At 42.9% G+C, this 11,316-nt stretch overlaps 1 long non-coding RNA gene across 2 annotated transcripts in view; it reads left to right on the top strand.

Moving 5' to 3' along the window:
• Nucleotides 1–2,067: 2,067 nt before the first annotated feature.
• Nucleotides 2,068–11,316, top strand: part of LOC134956872 (uncharacterized) — a 50,437-nt gene continuing 41,188 nt past the window's right edge. The window contains exons 1-4 of one of the 2 annotated variants that reach the window (XR_010186248.1): nt 2,069–2,472; nt 2,648–2,738; nt 3,383–3,492; nt 4,739–4,894. This is a non-coding gene — a long non-coding RNA (uncharacterized LOC134956872). Of the gene's footprint in view, nt 2,473–2,647; nt 2,739–3,382; nt 3,493–4,738; nt 4,895–11,316 lie in introns of those variants that run through there. The other variant, XR_010186249.1, reaches the window with a different exon arrangement.

Genomic DNA, 11,316 nt, shown 5'->3' with positions numbered 1-11,316 from the left:
ATTTTTAATAACTTTGTGTATTAAACAAAGTTTGTGTACATTGAGCCATCAAAAAACAAAGGTTTCACTATCTCACTCTCACTCAAAAAAGTCCGTATTTCGGAATACTCCGTATTTCAGAATATTTGGATATGGGATACTCAACCTGTATAGCATTGCTATCTGGCACTCTATATACTTGGAATTAAAGTTACTTGGCCCGTTGCCCTCTGATATGTGCTGTGTATCAGACACTGTATATGCAATCAGGTTGGCGGCACTCAGGAAAATAAATCCATAAGAAGCAGGTTCCTTTACCACATCAACGTTTCAATGCGCCAGCATTTTCATCAGGACCTGCTTCTTGTGGATTTATTTTCCTGAGTGTCGCTGTCCAGATTGCATGTGTGTGTGTGTGTGTGTGTGTGTGTGTATATATATATATATATATATATATATAAAGACAAAAGAGCCAGCACCTCCAGTTTAATGCAAAAATTGTGTTTATATTAAAACATCATAAAGTCCAAAGGTGTGCAAAAAACGTTTAATACAAGACAGCTTAGAAAAAGCAGAGGCTCATAGATTCAAGCTTATACTCATCCTAAAATGCCAGCTGTTAGATTCACTGCTGTTATTTAGCATGAGGATGCTCTTGTGACCACCCTGGCATTTTAGGATGAGTATAAGCTTGAATCTATGAGTCTCTGCTTTTTCTAAGCTGTCTTGTATTATACGTTTTTTGCACCCTATTGGACTTTATGATGTTTTTTCTTGCATACATACTGGTTTATGTGCCTGGCACTCCTAAAAATGGACTCAATGTGTGCAGCTTGTTATTTTTAGCTATATTTTATATAATTATGATCAAAAAAGGCAGCAGCGCTCCGGGATTTAGAAAAAACTGCCTCATCTGGCCAACGTTCCGGGATCCGCAGCACCTTTGTTCACGCCTTCACAAAGGGACTGCAGGCCCCCGAAACGTTGGCTAGATGAAGCTGTTTTTTTTGGCACGTTACAGTTGTTTATATTTTTCAAAATCCCGGAGTGCTTCAATCATCTTGAATTCCTTAGAGAAGACTGGTGAGTGCTCTCTCTATACTTGGATTTATATTTGGCTAACTGCGAATGGATTCCTTGGAAACGCCTGAGAAAGTTTTGCACCCCAGCATGGTTTGTGGTATGATCTTTGTAAGTGCCACCACCTACTGTGAAAAAAATAAATAAAAATATATAAATAAATATATATATATATACACTGTAGAGATCAGCAGCACTCCATTCCGTTACAGACATATAGATAAAGCCGGTGCCTTCCCAGTAACAACCATGGAATGGATGTCCATAAATAAAGAAAGTAGTCAGCGGCACTCACGGCTCCCGGACAGGGAATGAAAGAGGACACAATCGTTGTGTTGTCAGCGTTTCAATGTTATTCAAGTGAACATTTTCCTCAGGACATCCTGAGGAAAATGTTCACTTGAATAACTTTGAAACGCTGACAACACAACGATTGTGTCCTTTTTCATTCCCTGTCCGGGAGCCGGGAGTGCTGCTGACTACTTTCTTTATATATATTATATATATATATATATATATATATATATATATAAAACAAAGAATTTGATGGCAGATAAGAACCACTTGGCCCATCTAGTCTGCCCCTTTTTTATCCTTAAGGTAATCTCAACCCTTTTTGAACCTTAATTTTTTGTAAGGATATTCATATACCTATCCCAAGCATGTTTAAATTGCTCTGCAGTCTTAGCCTCTACCACCTCTGATGGGAGGCTATTCCACTTGTCCACTACCCTTTCAGTGAAGTAAGTTTTCCTTAAATTTCCCCTGAACCTCCACCCCTCCAGTCTCAGGGTATGTCCTCGAATTCTAATACTCCTCTTCCTTTGAAGAATGTTTCCCTCCTGAATATATATATATCGTAATGGCGGCACTCCGAGACGTGTACATCAATGCAAGAGTACTTTTATTTCGAAAGTAATTTTGTCATTGACCTACACGTCTCGGAGTGCCGCCATTACGTCCACTATATTGGAGGTTACGGAGGGCATCCGGGCAAGTATACAAATAGTCTATAAATCTGGAGTGCTGGGCACTTGTATTATATATGTAGAGATAGATAGATCTATATATCAGCCCCGGAACGTTGGGATTACGTTGTGAAATACATGTTTTGAAATCAGCCTCCGAGTGCCGCTGCTTGTTTTGTGCCAGAGGATATATTGGTTTCGGTATTTGTTTTGCTTTGCTAGGCTAGAGTTATGATTATGACTCTGTTTCCCTTACAGTGCCTTCACCCAAGGCCTGCAGTGTACTTTGATTTTTTTGGAGTGTACTTACAAACAGTCCTTGATCACCACTAAAACCAACAGTGTTCTTCACCCTTCGGAGTGGACTTCAGAACAGCCCTACATTTTCACCCAAGCTTATGGTGTTATACGATCCTTTGGACTAGACTTGGGAATACTTCATTAGGTAAGTAACAAATTTTCAGTTTTCACTAAAGTCCTCTCTCTCTCTCTCTTACCAGTATGTAACCTCTTGGATTTATTCTTGAGTTTTCTTCTCTTTACATACTGACTTTGTACAAATTGAACGTCACAAAAATAAATCGCTGTTGTATTAACAAAATATTTTTTTTCCCTAACAGGTCTACATCTTCTGCAGCTGTCCTCTGACAGAGATTTTCACATTGATTATTGAAAAGTAGACTTTTAAAACATTGAAGACATCTATACCAGGTAATTAAATCTGTACCAGTTTACACTAAGATTTCACATAAAAAATCCATATTAGATGTGTCATAAAAAATCTACCTCTTAAAAATACATACAGTTGGGGTTGATGTAAAAATGGATGCATTTTGTGCCAAAAAGCTGGGGGGGGGGGGGGGGAGATAAGTTCTCAAAGATGCATTCTGCGCAGTTTGTGAAGCTGGTGGGACCTCAAGATTGACACGAGGGTAGATCAGCAGTATTTGCACCTGGGTTACACCAAAGTCAAACTTTATAGAACATACACTAGTGTGTGTGTGTGTGTGTGTGTGTGTGTGTGTGTGTGTGTGTGTATTCTGTTACCTGTTTTGTATATTCTTAATTTAGTAACAGGTTACACATATGTCACCTCCTGTGGAAGATTAAATTCCTCACGGTGGTGGGATGGTACTCACTATCTGGTGGTCCTTGACATACATGTCTGATGTGTAAATAGTATACTACAGTACATTAATGTTATATGAGGAGGAGATAATATGGTCAAAATATTAACCATGCAAAATATTTACAATTGTAAATGTTAAACCGGTATTTTAATTTTTTTAATTAGATCCATTTTTTTTTTATTCTAATCTCTATAATATGTTAATAACAATTTTTGTTATTACCAGGCTGGCATCATGTCTAATAAAAAGCGAACAAATAGTTCAAAGCCAGGAATAATGTTCTACTTTCACCACCAACCAAAGAAAGGAAAAACTGACATTCCACTTCAAACACAGTAAGTCAGATCTTCAAACGTGTTGTGTGTGTGTGTGTGTGTGTGTGTATGTATGTGTATATATATATATATATATATATATATATATATATAAAAAAATCAAAGAAGATCCAAAGAAGTGAAGGCACTCAGACCACAAAATGCAGAAAGCATAAGTGTATTGGCCAAACGTTTTCAAGGCTGATGCCCCGTCATCAGGACCACACAAAGACAGGAGTTACTCCTTTCTTTGTGTGGTCTTGATGACGGGGCATCAGCCCTGAAAACGTTTGCCCAATATACTTATGCTTTCTGCATTTTGTAGTCTCAGTGCCTCCACTTCTTTGGATCTTCTTTGATGTATTGTTTTTTGCACCGGAGCAAGGTGATTTATATGTGGGTACCAGCATATTTTTTAAATCTTTTTTGCTAATTTATTTTGAAAGTGCAATGAATGTATATACTCAGTATTGTGTATTAATGTAAAATGGGGAGGGGACTCTTAAAGACCAGTAGACTAGCCTTCCAAAATGTTAGCCCTAAACATCTAGTTTTTTACTTGGCTGCACTGTTCTTGTTAAGATGCCTATGCATTAATAATTGCGGCACTGTTGTAATTATTAACATTCTTATCCATTGTGAATTTTTCAGTTTTTATAAAAAATATTCCTGCTATGTACTAAGTAAACCCCCCGAAAGTTAAGTAGTAGTGATAACCGATGTCCCTTTTTGTTCCTTTGCATTTTTAAAAGATTTTTCCATTTGTGTAAAAGTCATGGGGAATCTGACACTGCGCATGCGCACAGTGACAGTTTCCAGTATTGGAGCTGGCACCAGATGTAGGCTGCAGGAGAGGGATAGAAAGATCTCTCTTGCTACCATGCCTCCATTGGCTTTAAGAAGTTTAGATCATCTGAAAATGGTATAAACTAACATGACCAAATTCTATAAACAATGCTTTTCAGAGTTTGGTACATACAGCAGGGATCAGATTGTAGTTCCCATTGATAATAAGGACTGCGATCTGCAGTGCTAATAAACATTCAATTTCTGCATTTGATTTCTGTGAAATCAATATCTCATAACAACAATCCATAAAATTATAAATTTTCAGATATAATTTTATGGGGAAAAAAAGCTTAATAAATAAGCAACTAGATATTTTAAATTTCCGTGAGGGAGTAATTAGCTTAAATATGAATAAAAAATGTATAATTTTTTTAAAATATTGTAGAAAAATGGAGCTACTGCTCTCTTTTTTTTGTAGGAACTTAGCACTGGACAATGAAATAGTAACTATTGACTGTGAGGAAGTTGTTGCTGAGACATCAGCTGAATCACACGATAAGTCTACAGATGAAAAGCAATATCCAGCTGTGTGGCCAAAAGAACAATTTGACGAATTCAAAAAGAAACATGAGTGGCTATTTGCGTCTAGGGGAAAACTCGGCTGTACAATCTGTGCAGAAGTTTCTAACTTAAAGATTCACGCTGCTCGAGGCATAAATATTGCTTCTCAGTGGGCAGAATGTAACATTTTACCTTTTGGTAAAACTAAGGAAGCAGAGCTCACATCTCTTCGCAAAAAAATTTATATACACAAAAATAGCGCTGCTCATGCAGAAGCAGAAAAAATTCTAGAAACTGCTAGAAAAGATATTCTGCTAAACATAAATGGAAGAAGTCAAGAAGCTGCTTTTGAAATCACTAGCCGTATATTCAGAACAGCTTACTACATTGCTAAAATGAATAGGCCATTTACTGACCATGAGAGCTTGATTGACCAGCAAAAAGTGAATGGAGTTCAGATTGGGCGTTTGCTTCATAGTAAAATGGTCTGCGGAGACATTATAGAACACATTTCGGCTGAAATGAGGAAAAAGATTGTCTCACAAATTATGACAAAAAAAACTAAGATCACTATATTAGTTGATGAAGCTACTACACTTTCTAGAAAATCAACTCTTGTTATTTTTTTAAAATCAAGTGTTGATGGTGTCATGAATCCAGTAGCATTTCCTTTGGATTTGATAGAGTTAGAAAATGCCTCAGCTGAGAGCATAAAACAGGAAATAATGAAATGTTTATTCCATCATGGTTTTACTTTCGAAGTATTGACAGAGATCTTTGTCAGTTTTTGTAGTGATGGCGCAAATGTCATGCTTGGCGTAAAAGCTGGTGTTGGAAAACTCTTACAAGGAGACTTTCCCAAACTAATTCTCTGGCATTGCATGAATCACAGGCTTGAACTGGCTGTGGATCAAGCACTAGATGTTACTGGAGGTACAAATGACTTCAGGTCATTTTTAGACACCTTATACACACTTTACAGTCAGTCACCAAAAAATGTACGTGAGCTTAGTGCACAGGCTAATGAGCTGCATGTCTTGCTTAAAAAAATTGGCAGAGTTTTCAACGTAAGATGGGTAGCTTCATCGTGGAGAGCAGTGAATGCAGTCTGGCAGACGTATCCTGCATTAGCTGCACATTTTCAAAAAGCCTCACAAGACCAATCAAGGGATAGAAGGGAGCAAGTGAAATTCCAAGGTCTACATTCAAAACTGTGCTCAGTCAACTTTGTAAAAAATATGTCAATTATGTTAGATGTTCTGACTGAGCTCAAAAATTTATCAGAACTCTTACAAGACAGAAAAATGACCATTCCAAAGGCAGACAACCACATAAAAATGTATGTGCGGAGAATTGAAAGCCTAAAGAGAATACCAGGATTTCACAGTGAACAAACACAGAATGCAGTTGACAGGCATTGGGAAAAGTCCCAAGATCAAATCCTCTCAATTCATTCAGGCTGTTGTTGACAACATGAGGTGCAAATTATTTACCACCACTGCTAATAAAGCAACAGAAAGCGTAGCAAAAGGTAGGGAAACTGCTTACCACACCCTGATTGACAGCATATCTGTTCTGAATCCTGAATCTTGGCAAACTGATTCTGATAATCCACTTTTTGGAGACCAAGAGATTCGTACACTATGTGAAATGCTGAATGTCAGTTACCATGAAACACACCTGGGATTTGTGGAATATAAATGCTGCGCAGGACGGATTGTTCCCGAAAAATTAAAGAAATTAATTCTTGCAGTAGATACTCTTGCAGCAAGCAATGCTGACTGTGAGCGAGGCTTTAGTGTTATGAACAACATAATTACAGATAAGCGGACTGCACTGACCACTCGACATGTGTCGGACTTACTTTTTATTTCAATTGTTGGTCCTCCATTCACTGAGTGGAATCCGGACGCATATGTAAAATCGTGGCTGGGCAAGGGACGTCGGGCAGCCCAATCCTGTAAAGGCATGGCAAGACAGGAGCAAGCAAGGCAACAGGATCAGGCCTACTATAAGCAGCTGTGGAAGTGCCTTTAAATTTTAAGTTCTGTGCTAGCTTGGTAATCTGCTCCAGGAAATGGGAGGGAGTTATAGTTGGTGAGAGGATGATGGGGGTTCCAGGAGCTGCTCTTGCTGGAGTTGGCCTTCTTTCTCTTAAATAGTTAGTGGGATGTTGCATGAGTGCTCACCGTTATACCTATATGTTGTAATGTTCAGTAACAGTCTATTTATTGGGTCCCAATGACCTAGAATATGTATCGACTACAATATATTGAAGTGTTGTAAGATAATATATCAGGTAGATTCTATGGGCAGAGCCAGACTTAGGCATTATAGGAAAATGGCTAGGGCATCTGGAATGCCTAGGGGGAGCAAGGTGCAAAGGAGATGGAAGGTGGAAGTGAAGTGCAGGTGTGGGAGATGGAAGGCAGGTGTTGGAGATGGAAGGTGGAAGTGAAGTACAGATGTGGGAGATGGAAGGTGAGAGCGAGGTGCAGAGGAGATGGAAGGTGGAAGGCAGGTGTGGGAGATGGAAGGTGGAAGTGAAGTACAGGTGTGGGAGATGGAAGGTGGAAGGCAGGTGTGGGAGATGGAAGGTGGAAGTGAAGTACAGATGTGGGAGATGGAAGGTGGAAGTGAAGTACAGATGTGGGGGATGGAAGGTGGGAGCGAGGTGCAGAGGAGATGGAAGGTGGAAGGCAGGTGTGGGAGATGGAAGGTGGAAGTGAAGTACAGGTGTGGGAGATGGAAGGTGGATGGCAGGTGTGGGAGATGGAAGTGAAGTACAGGTGTGGGAGATGGAAGTGAAGTACAGGTGTGGGAGATGGAAGGTGGAATACAGGTGTGGGAGATGGAAGTGAAGTACAGGTGTGGGGGATGGAAGGTGGAAGGCAGATGTGGGAGATGGAAAGTGGAAGGCAGGTGTGGGAGATGGAAGGTGGAAGTGAAGTACAGGTGTGGGAGATGGAAGGTGGGAGTGAGGTGCAGAAGAGATGGAAGGTGGAAGGCAGGTGTGGGAGATGGAAGGTGGAAGTGAAGTACAGGTGTGGGAGATGGAAGGTGGGAGTGAGGTGCAGAAGAGATGGAAGGTGGAAGGCAGGTGTGGGAGATGGAAGGTGGAAGTGAAGTACAGATGTGGGAGATAGAAGGTGGAAGTGAAATACAGGTGTGGGAGATGGAATGTGGGAGTGAGGTGCAGAGGAGATGGAAGGTGGAAGTGAAATACAGGTGTGGGAGATGGAATGTGGGAGTGAGGTGCAGAGGAGATGGAAGGTGGAAGTGAAATACAGGTGTGGGAGATGGAATGTGGGAGTGAGGTGCAGAGGAGATGGAAGGTAGAAGGCAGATGTGGGAGATAGAAGGTGGAAGTGAAATACAGGTGTGGGAGATGGAATGTGGGAGTGAGGTGCAGAGGAGATGGAAGGTGGAAGTGAAATACAGGTGTGGGAGATGGAATGTGGGAGTGAGGTGCAGAGGAGATGGAAGGTGGAAGTGAAATACAGGTGTGGGAGATGGAATGTGGGAGTGAGGTGCAGAGGAGATGGAAGGTAGAAGGCAGATGTGGGAGATAGAAGGTGGAAGTGAAATACAGGTGTGGGAGATGGAATGTGGGAGTGAGGTGCAGAGGAGATGGAAGGTGGAAGGCAGGTGTGGGAGATGGAAGGTGGAAGTGAAGTACAGGTGTGGGAGATGGAAGGTGAGAGCGAGGTGCAGAGGAGATGGAAGGTAGAAGGCAGGTGTGGAGATGGAAGGTGGAAGTAAAGTACAGGTGTGGGAGATGGAAGGTGGAAGGCAGGTGCGGGAGATGGAAGGTGGAAGTGAAATACAGGTGTGGGAGATGGAATGTGGGAGTGAGGTGCAGAAGAGATGGAAGGTGGAAGGCAGGTGTGGGAGATGGAAGGTGGAAGTGAAGTACAGGTGTGGGAGATGGAAGGTGGGAGTGAGGTGCAGAAGAGATGGAAGGTGGAAGGCAGGTGTGGGAGATGGAAGTGAAGTACAGGTGTGGGAGATGGAAGTGAAGTACAGGTGTGGGAGATGGAAGGTGTAAGGCAGGTGTGGGAGATGGAAAGTGGAAGGCAGGTGTGGGAGATGGAAGGTGGAAGTGAAGTACAGGTGTGGGAGATGGAAGGTGGAAGGCAGGTGTGGGAGATGGAAGGTGGAAGTGAAGTACAGATGTGGGAGATGGAAGGTGGAAGTGAAGTACAGATGTGGGGGATGGAAGGTGGGAGCGAGGTGCAGAGGAGATGGAAGGTGGAAGGCAGGTGTGGGAGATGGAAGGTGGAAGTGAAGTACAGGTGTGGGAGATGGAAGGTGGAAGGCAGGTGTGGGAGATGGAAGTGAAGTACAGGTGTGGGAGATGGAAGTGAAGTACAGGTGTGGGAGATGGAAGGTGGAATACAGGTGTGGGAGATGGAAGTGAAGTACAGGTGTGGGAGATGGAAGGTGGAAGGCAGATGTGGGAGATGGAAAGTGGAAGGCAGGTGTGGGAGATGGAAGGTGGAAGTGAAGTACAGGTGTGGGAGATGGAAGGTGGGAGTGAGGTGCAGAAGAGATGGAAGGTGGAAGGCAGGTGTGGGAGATGGAAGGTGGAAGTGAAGTACAGGTGTGGGAGATGGAAGGTGGGAGTGAGGTGCAGAAGAGATGGAAGGTGGAAGGCAGGTGTGGGAGATGGAAGGTGGAAGTGAAGTACAGATGTGGGAGATAGAAGGTGGAAGTGAAATACAGGTGTGGGAGATGGAATGTGGGAGTGAGGTGCAGAGGAGATGGAAGGTGGAAGTGAAATACAGGTGTGGGAGATGGAATGTGGGAGTGAGGTGCAGAGGAGATGGAAGGTGGAAGTGAAATACAGGTGTGGGAGATGGAATGTGGGAGTGAGGTGCAGAGGAGATGGAAGGTAGAAGGCAGATGTGGGAGATGGAAAGTGGAAGGCAGGTGTGGGAGATGGAAGGTGGAAGTGAAGTACAGGTGTGGGAGATGGAAGGTGGGAGTGAGGTGCAGAAGAGATGGAAGGTGGAAGGCAGGTGAGGGAGATGGAAGGTGGAAGTGAAATACAGGTGTGGGAGATGGAAGGTGGAAGGCAGGTGCGGGAGATGGAAGGTGGAAGTGAAATACAGGTGTGGGAGATGGAATGTGGGAGTGAGGTGCAGAGAAGATGGAAGGTAGAAGGCAGATGTGGGAGATGGAAGGTGGAAGTGAAATACAGGTGTGGGAGATGGAATGTGGGAGTGAGGTGCAGAGGAAATGGAAGGTGGAAGTGAAATACAGGTGTGGGAGATGGAATGTGGGAGTGAGGTGCAGAGGAGATGGAAGGTAGAAGGCAGATGTGGGAGATAGAAGGTGGAAGTGAAATACAGGTGTGGGAGATGGAATGTGGGAGTGAGGTGCAGAGGAGATGGAAGGTAGAAGGCAGATGTGGGAGATAGAAGGTGGAAGTGAAATACAGGTGTGGGAGATGGAATGCGGGAGTGAGGTGCAGAGGAGATGGAAGGTGGAAGTGAAATACAGGTGTGGGAGTGAGGTGCAGAGGAGATGGAAGGTGGAAGTGAAATACAGGTGTGGGAGATGGAATGTGGGAGTGAGGTGCAGAGGAGATGGAAGGTAGAAGGCAGATGTCGGAGATAGAAGGTGGAAGTGAAATACAGGTGTGGGAGATGGAATGTGGGAGTGAGGTGCAGAGGAGATGGAAGGTGGAAGGCAGGTGTGGGAGATGGAAGGTGGAAGTGAAGTACAGGTGTGGGAGATGGAAGGTGAGAGCGAGGTGCAGAGGAGATGGAAGGTAGAAGGCAGGTGTGGAGATGGTAGGTGGAAGTAAAGTACAGGTGTGGGAGATGGAAGGTGGAAGGCAGGTGTGGGAGGTGGAAGTGAAGTACAGGTGTGGGAGATGGAATGTGGGAGCGAGGTGTAGAGGAGATGGAAGGTGGAAAGCAGGTGTGGGAGATGGTAGGTGGAAGGGAAGTACAGGTGTGGGAGATAGAAGGTGGAAGTGAAGTACAGGTGTGGGAGATGTAAGTGGAAGCAAGGTGCAGTGGAGATGGATGGAGGGATTGAGGTGCAGGGGTGAGAGATGGAAGGAGGGAGTGAGGTACACTGATATTACATTAATTTTCTGTTATATAACTTATGTTATATTAAAATGTGATTGTTTTATATATTTGTACAATTCTAGCGTACATTATTCACAATGCTGGTTAATAAAATAAAAGTTTTTTTGGGGCTCAGTCAATGCTGCACTCTTTTAATTTTTAATCCAACCTAATATTGACCTAGATGTTCAGTAGCCCTGAAGTGAGATGACTTTTCTCATAGAAACCAAGTTGTCAAAAAGCTGTTAAAATCAATAGTGAAAGTAAGGTGGTACTGCTTACAATTACTGCCACAGTGCCACCATAAACTGCACTACAGAGCAAGTCACAGTTCTCAACACTTTGCCTCCAAAGTGCAAAGAGAAGGGGCTGTGTTGTGTGACTATGCCCCCAGTGTCATGTAGCCACTCCC

Source organism: Pseudophryne corroboree, chromosome 9, assembly GCF_028390025.1.
Source record: "Pseudophryne corroboree isolate aPseCor3 chromosome 9, aPseCor3.hap2, whole genome shotgun sequence".
In the NCBI taxonomy this organism is placed as follows: domain Eukaryota; kingdom Metazoa; phylum Chordata; class Amphibia; order Anura; family Myobatrachidae; genus Pseudophryne; species Pseudophryne corroboree.
Note: the sequence above shows the minus strand (reverse complement) of the source record. Positions and strands in the feature narration are given on the sequence as shown.